Here is a 7796-nt window from a genome sequence, read left to right on the forward strand (position 1 = left end):
GAATAAGTCCTGGAATGTAAGCTTACTTATTTTCTTAGGATAAATTCTTAGAAATAAAACTACTAAGTCAAAATACATGAACCTTTTTGTTTGTTTTAGGGTTTTTTTTGCGGCACACGGGCCTCTCACCGCTGTGGCCTCTCCCGTTGCGGAGCACAGGCTCTGGACGCGCAGGCTCAGCGGCCATGGCTCACGGGCCCAGCCGCTCCGCGGCATGTGGGATCTTCCCGGACCGGGGCACGAACCCGTGTCCCCTGCATCGGCAGGCAGACTCTCAACCACTGCGCGACCAAGGAAGCCCTACATGAACCTTTTTATATTTGTTGTTAGCTATTGTCAAATTGCTTCCTAAAAGGCTCTATCCCCTTACATTCAAATCTTTTTTTAACTGACTTTAGCCCCTGACATCACTAAATATAAATTCACCAAGATCAGCTCATGGTCTTCAAAACAGGGAGCAGTGTTTGGATCATGTCAGCTCACAGGGATCCGCCATGCTCCAGGCCCATCTGAGCCAAATGCACACCACCTGGAAATGCAGGGGCAGCTGATGGGCTTTGATGGGTGATTCCGCAAAACGCCTTAAGGGAGGGAGGAGCTCAGTCCTTCCGGAAAGGAGCAAGGCACTCCTCGGAGACTTGGAAGAGTGGACTGTGCTCCCTGATCAGCCGCCAAACCTCAGCCGTAGCAGCTTCTTCCTCCTTCACCTTGTAAGTTTGCTTTCTTTGTGATTGAAACGTTCATAAGGATTTGCTCAGGCAAAAATTCCAGGACAAAAGCTCGAGTCCCCATCCCTCCCATCACCCTGCCCCCCAATAGAAATCCAAAACAGAAGCTTGTTGGGCTTCCCTGGTGGCGCAGTGGTTGAGAGTCAGCCTGCCGATGCAGGGGACACGGGTTCGTGCCCCGGTCCGGGAAAATCCCACATGCCGCGGAGTGGCTGGGCCCGTGAGCCATGGCCGCTGAGCCTGCGCGTCCAAGAGCTTGTGCTCCGCAACGGGAGAGGCCACAACAGTGAGAGGCCCGCGTACCGCAAAAAAAAAAAAAAAAACAAGAACTCGTTTTTAACATGAGTGATTATGGTAATAACAGTGGTGGTAGGTGACAGGTGTGTCATGTTTCCATTTTCTTAATTTGCCAAACAATATAACTTCTCAGCATAAAAATTCTAGCATAATGTCTGCATGCCTTTGTATGGAAGGCAGAGACAGAATTGGAATATCCCTGTTAGTCATTCTCAGAGTGAAAAACAATTATTCTCCCAGAGTAAAGGGCAGGGTCCTGAGATGATGAATACTATTTACTGAAAATGCTTTTTTTCTCCTTTGCTCATGAAGACTTCTATGACCCCAGAAAATAAAGTGTACCTTTCCATTGCCAGAAGGTTTTATTTCCCATAAATTTTGAATGTGTGGTTTATTCTGCTCTACATTGAGTCCTTGATAAAATGAGACTTGGGAGTTTCAGGGGGAAAAGGCTGGAACTTTCAGTCTTCATGAATGCACACGATAGCACAGCGCACACTTACTGATTAAACCATCCCTGACTCAAAAGGCTTTTGCTAATTAATCAGTAACGAATCGTTCCACACTCAGGGAGCATGCATTCCTGGACAGTTATAATGGAGCTGGGTGTCTGGTGATGTAGCTTGGTGTGTTGTCCATTCCAAAGGCAAATCTCAGTAGGAATTTAGTATTCCTACAGGAAATATGCTTCCTCAGAAATAAAGCCTGTATTCTGGAAAATAAGTGACTGTGTTATCTAGCATTCAGCTGCAGTGCTGTCAACAAAATGAGATCCTTAATGTCATGTTTTTACAATGTCCTTGGTGAGGGGGAGGCCCCTGACAGGGAAGAAAGTGTCTCATGGGACTTCAGGGCAGCTTCCTGGACCAAAAAGTCCAACTGCTGCTGTGATAGCTCCTGACAAGACCAGACCCCAGAAGGATTTGTCTCCTGCTGCACTGTTCCCTTGTCATCCATCTCGTCCCACTTCCCCTCCATAAGAGCAAAGCCCCTCAGGAAAGCCACCTCCACCTTCAGGAAAAACCTTTGCTCTTGGAAATCACTTGGCTCTGAGCTACTTTTCGTTCCCTTTGTCCTATAATTCCAGTTGCATTTCAAGCATGCAAGCTTTTTGTCATGTGGTTTCGAACATTCTAGAAGTTTGAGGGATAAAAAATTAAGTCTTTTACTTCAGAGGTCTTCTCTGAGAGTTAACTGAGATGATAGATGTAAGAATGTTGGGAGAATATCACTGTTAATTTTACCACTGTTAAGAACACTGTAAAACATGGAGCAGAGGTATCCAAAGTTGGTACTTCCTTATGGCTTTAGTTACTCTAGGAGAGGAATTCAAATGTCTAAAAGCATGAAAGCCGGGGTGCCTCTGAGAAAGCACTGACCCCGAGTGGCGTGATGGTACCTCACTGTGTCCAGGTCTTTTGTGAAAACAGGTTACCATCTCCCATCTGCTCTACAGGCTACTGTCTTTACTCCAGTCCCATTTCTTGTCCCCCAACTTGGACAAGTGTCTCCCGCCTTTAACCTTTATCTTAATCAGCTAAGTTTCCATAACAAAACACCACAGACTGGGTGGCTTAAACAACAAAAATTTATTTTCCTGCAATTCTGGAGGCTAGAATTCCAAGAGCAAGGTTCTGGCCTGTTTGGTTTCTGGTGAGAGCTCTTCTTGGCTTGTACCTGGTCACCTTCTTGCTGTGTCTTCACATGGACCTTCCTTGGTGTGTGTACACAGTGGGGAAGGCAGGGAGCCCTTCGGTGTCTCTTCTTATAAGGAGATTAATCCTCTTGGATCAGGGCTCCACTATTATAACCTCATTTAACCCTAATTACCTCCATAAAGACAATATTTCCAAATACAGTTACATTGGAGGTTAGGCCGTCAACATGGGGAAGTGGAAACAGGTGTGTGACAGGGAGAGCATAGAATGTGCTGAACGTGCCCTTTGCAATTATGTTTCAATTGAGGGAAGGGCAGGGCCACTAAATTGTCTCCTTGTCTCTGCTGAGGTTTGTGGTCTGGGAACTCCACAGCCGTCTGAGTAAAATCTGCTGCTTCTGACCTTGTGGCAGTCACCTCCATGGCTGGTTGCCTAGCACAGGATTTAGTTGAAGATTTTAGGATAACAACCATTCCAAGAGCCTGTCTCACGCGTTCCCATTTACACCACCTTTTCACGTCTCTTCTCACCTTTGACCCTAACCACAGGCTGACCCTTACTCTGGTTCAGGGAAGGGGAAGATGACCCCTTGCCTTCCTCTGACCTTGACTATGTCTTGCCGCCCACTGTGGGCGCTCTTTGCAAAGTAGTTGCCCAGTTTCTACCGCTGTTGCACGTTAAAGGCTCTGCTTTTACCTCAGGGACATTGAAAGGCTGTAACCAGGGAGCTTATAGGAGCTGCCACCACGGGATCCCCTGAGAGCGGGAGCAATGGTGTTGGCTGTGGGTTGGAGACATTTGGGGAGGGGGAGGCAGCTGAGCGGGCAACTTGGCGTGCTTTCCCACCGCTGAGCCTGCAGTCCCACAGGTGACCAGAGGCGGCGCTGTGCGGCATCATTAAGCCCCGCCTCCAGGACGCCATCCCGATTTCACCAGGAGTCGCAGAGTGAGCAAGGTGCACGCTGGATGCTGCCCCGTCCCACCATACTTGTCACTCGTTTTGGCCACAAGAGGTTAGTGTTTGGTGAGGGCCACAGGGCAGAGCTGCAGTGGGGACTGCAGTAGCTGAGGATACAGCAAGTCCAGGAGCAGATGGGTCTGGATGGGCCGTCTGCCTTGATGATCTAAACCGAAGGGTTCAGAAGGCGGAAGGTCCTTGGAGCATCTTCTCCAGCGTCAGTTGGAGCGTTCTCGTTTTGTTTGTTGTTGCTGTTTGTGTTTGTTCTGTTGTTGAGTTCTCACTAATATCTCAACCACTAAAGCGGGTCCCTTTGGGTTTCGTGCCCCCCCACAGGGATAAAATGGAGATACAGAGGAAAGAGGCTGGGTTGTGAACTCCGCAGAAGGGCTGGAGGCCTGGCCCTGGTTCTGATTGGAGCTATAATCTTGGGCAGGTTTTCTCACCTGGCCCACCTGTAGCTTTAAGATAAAAAAGGCAAAGGACTTTTTTTTTTTTTTTTTTTTTTTTTTTGCGGTACGCGGGCCTTTCACTGTCGTGGCCTCTCCCGTTGCGAAGCACAGGCTCCGGACGCGCAGGCTCAGCGGCCACGGCTCTCGGGCCCAGCCGCTCTGCAGCATGTGGGATTTTCCCGGACCGGGGCACGAACCCGTGTCCCCTGCATCGGCAGGCGGACTCTCAACCACTGCGCCACCAGGGAAGCCCGGCAAAGGGCTTCTTGAGATTCACACAGTGCGCTTTAGAAGGGCAGAAGTCAAAGCTCTGCCTGATACGGAAGAGAGTACATTTGCCTAGGACGCCCTCTGTGCTCTGTACACGGAGGGACCCAAACACAGCCCAAGAGGAGGCTTGGCTAGAGTCCGGGGGACGGGGGCGCCCTGACCTCATCTCTTTCAGGAGTACATCAGACTGTGGGTGCGTTAGCCCCATCTTGCCCCAGGAAGCTCGGGCTCAGAATGCTTGAGCGATTGGCCAAAGTTCAAAGCCAGGTCCTGGGTTATAGAACTGAGACAAAAACTGGAAAGAGCAAGTCGGAGGGTACATGAAGGGAAGTAGTAGTATGAAGTCTCTCTGCATCTGAACCTGACCTGCTGCTGACCTTGGATCAGGAGAAGATGGGGCGGCAGAGAAAGATGACTGGCTGCCAGGGTCATCTGAGCGGGGACTATTTCAAGTCCTAATTATCTGCTGTGGTTGAGCTGTCAATTGTTCCACAAATCCAAGAGCTAACATCCCTTTGTTCTGAAGACACTGCAGAATAATTACAAGCTGGATAAAGCCCTCAGGTGGAATGAAGGGGAAATTAAAACTAATTACTATTCATGGCAGCCATTCTCTGGCCCCAGACTTTATTTTCTTCTTTTGGTATTTTCATTTACACACTCACAAAAATGGAGATAAATCTAAAATAGAAGCAAACCCTGGTTACACAGCAGGAAAATGTGAGGCATCCTGAGCTTCGTTTGCCCTGCTTCCTTCCACAAAATTCTTTTATGTAAATTGCTTCCTCCCTGTGCCTCAGACATAATAAATACTCATTGAAGGAAGGAAAGAAATTGCACAAGTGGGAGATGAACTAAAATGTAGAGATTCCCAAACCTTACTCTCTCTAGCATCATGGATTTTATTACTAAAGGTTAATGGGAAATTGATCCATTAATCAATCCATGGAAGACTTTTCAGAAATGACTTGGCTACTCATCTATTTGGTGAAAACTAAGGGAACCTCTTACCCTCCTGGGTCCAAAGTTTCTCTGGGGTAAACGGATTCATTTCAACCTATGGATTCATGAAGGTGAGACCATCACCTATATGCAAAGCATCCCTTCAAGTATTTAAAATAATTAAAAAGAAAAAAACTTCTGGGTACAGATGGGAGCTGCTTTCCAACTAGGAGAATCAGGTGTTGAAGGAACATATCCACCCTTCCTCATTCAGTGCCCAAAAAAACCCCCAAACTTCTGTAACCAGAACAACTCAAACTCTAACCAGAGCTCACAATTGCCCCACTAACAAACATGTGTGCCATTTATTAAGCACTTGGCAGGTGCCACTGTGACAACCTCTCGCCCACACAGTCTCATTCAATCTCAACAATTACAGTAGAGTCAGGTATTATTACTCCATTTAGCAGAGAAGTAAACTGAGACTCAGCGAGTAAGCCCCAAGGTTACACGTCCAGTCCTCACAGAATGCTGACCACATTATGTTAACCGTGTATTTCTGATGCTTTGACCTAGGGGAGGTAGGGGCCTGCTGACTGACCCTGGAGGGGGCTGCCCCTCCCATGGTTAGCTGATTCCTAGAGAGAGTGGAGGGCTCAGCTGAGAGCGCTTGCCTTTCGTATGCTAACCAACCAAGCCAGAGCCCACACCCTCACCGCTTCCTCTGTGCCTCTCACACTCAGGGCCATTCCCTGCCCACCTCCCCGTGCCTCCCCACCATAATCACCTTTGGGGCCAGGTACCAGACAACTAGGGACAGCTCCTGTGCGCCAGAGTCTACTGAAATTATTCAAGCTAGCCAATCCTAACCCTGTTTATCTGCCTCACCCATTCTTCCACAGAAACCACAGTGAAGGGTCCTTGCCCGCATTGTCCCCTTCTTCTTCTGCCTCCTGACAGACCCTGAATCTTCCTCCTGTGGCTCCCCCGTGTCACGGTGTGTCCCCTCCTATTGGGATCCGTGAGTATAACAAGCTGTTTTCAGTGGCAGTTGTCTCCTGATCTCACCTGCATAATAATAAGACCTACTTTTCTTGTTTTTTGCTTTTGTTTTTTCCACTAAGCAATTATTTTTTTTCTTTGAAGAATTAATAGTCGAATTAACATGTTGTGGCAGTCTCTGCTGTACAGCAAAGTGACTCAGTTATATATGTATACATTCTGTTTCATATTCTTTTTCCTTATGGTTTATCATAGGATATTGAATATAGTTCCCTGTGCTACACAGTAGGACCTCGTTGTTTATCCATTCTCTATATACCAGTTTGCATCTGCTAATCCCAAACTCTCCATCCATCCCTCTCCCAACCCCCTCACCCTTGGCAACCACAAGTCTGTTCTCTATGTCCGTGTTTCTGTTTCATAGATAAGCTCATTTGTGTCATATTTTAGGTTCCACATATAAGTGACATCATATGGTATTTGTCTTTTCTGACTTACTTCACTTAGTATTACAATCTCTAGTTGCATCCTGTTGCTGCAAATGCATTGTTTTGTTCTTTTTTATGGCAGAGTAATATTCCATTGTATATATGTACATCTTTATCCATTCATCTGTTGATGGACATTTAGGTTGTTTCCATGCCTTGGCTATTGTAAATAGTGCTGCTGTGAACATCAGGGTGCGTGTATCCTTTTGTATTATAGTTCTGTCTGGATATATGCCCAGGAGTGGGATTGCTGGATCATGTGGTAATTGTATTTTTAGTTTTCTGAGGAACCTCCATACTGTTTTCCACAGTGGCTCCACCAACTTACATTCCCACCAACAGGGTTCCCTTTTCTCCACAACCTCTCTAGCATTTGTTATTTGTAGACTTTTTATTTATGGCCATTCTGACCAGCACAAAATGGTACCTCATTGCAGTTTTAATTTGCATTTCTCTAATAATTAATGAGGTTGAGTATCTTTTCATGTGCCTATTGGCCATCTGTATTTCTTCTTTGGAGAAATGTCTCTTTTGGTCTTCTGCCCATTTTTCGACTGGGTTGTTTGTTTTGTTGTTGTTGAGTTGTATAAGCTGTTTGTATATTTTGGAAATGAAGCCCTTGTTGGTCATATCATTTGCAAATATTTTCTCCCATTCTGTAGGTTGTCTTTTCATTTTGTTTATGGTTTCCTTTGCTGTGCAAAAGCTTGTAAGTTTGATTAGGTCCCATTGTTTATTTTTGTCTTTATTTCTGTTGCCTTGGGAGACTGACCTAAGCAAATATTGGTATGATTTATGTCAGAGAATGTTTTGCCTATGTTCTCTTCTAGGAGTTTTATGGTATCATATCTTATGTTTAAGTCTTTAAGCCATGTTGAGTTTGTTTTTCTGTATGGTGAGGGGGTGTATTCTAACTTCATTGAATTACATGTGGCTGTCCGGCTTTCCCAACACCACTTGCTGAAGAGACTAAGACCTACATTTTAGTACACACATCCGGG

Source organism: Delphinapterus leucas, chromosome 14 (genome assembly GCF_059928025.1).
Source record: "Delphinapterus leucas isolate spDelLeu-1000000601 "Yukka" chromosome 14, BTC_Dleu_Yukka2, whole genome shotgun sequence".
In the NCBI taxonomy this organism is placed as follows: Eukaryota; Metazoa; Chordata; class Mammalia; order Artiodactyla; family Monodontidae; genus Delphinapterus; species Delphinapterus leucas.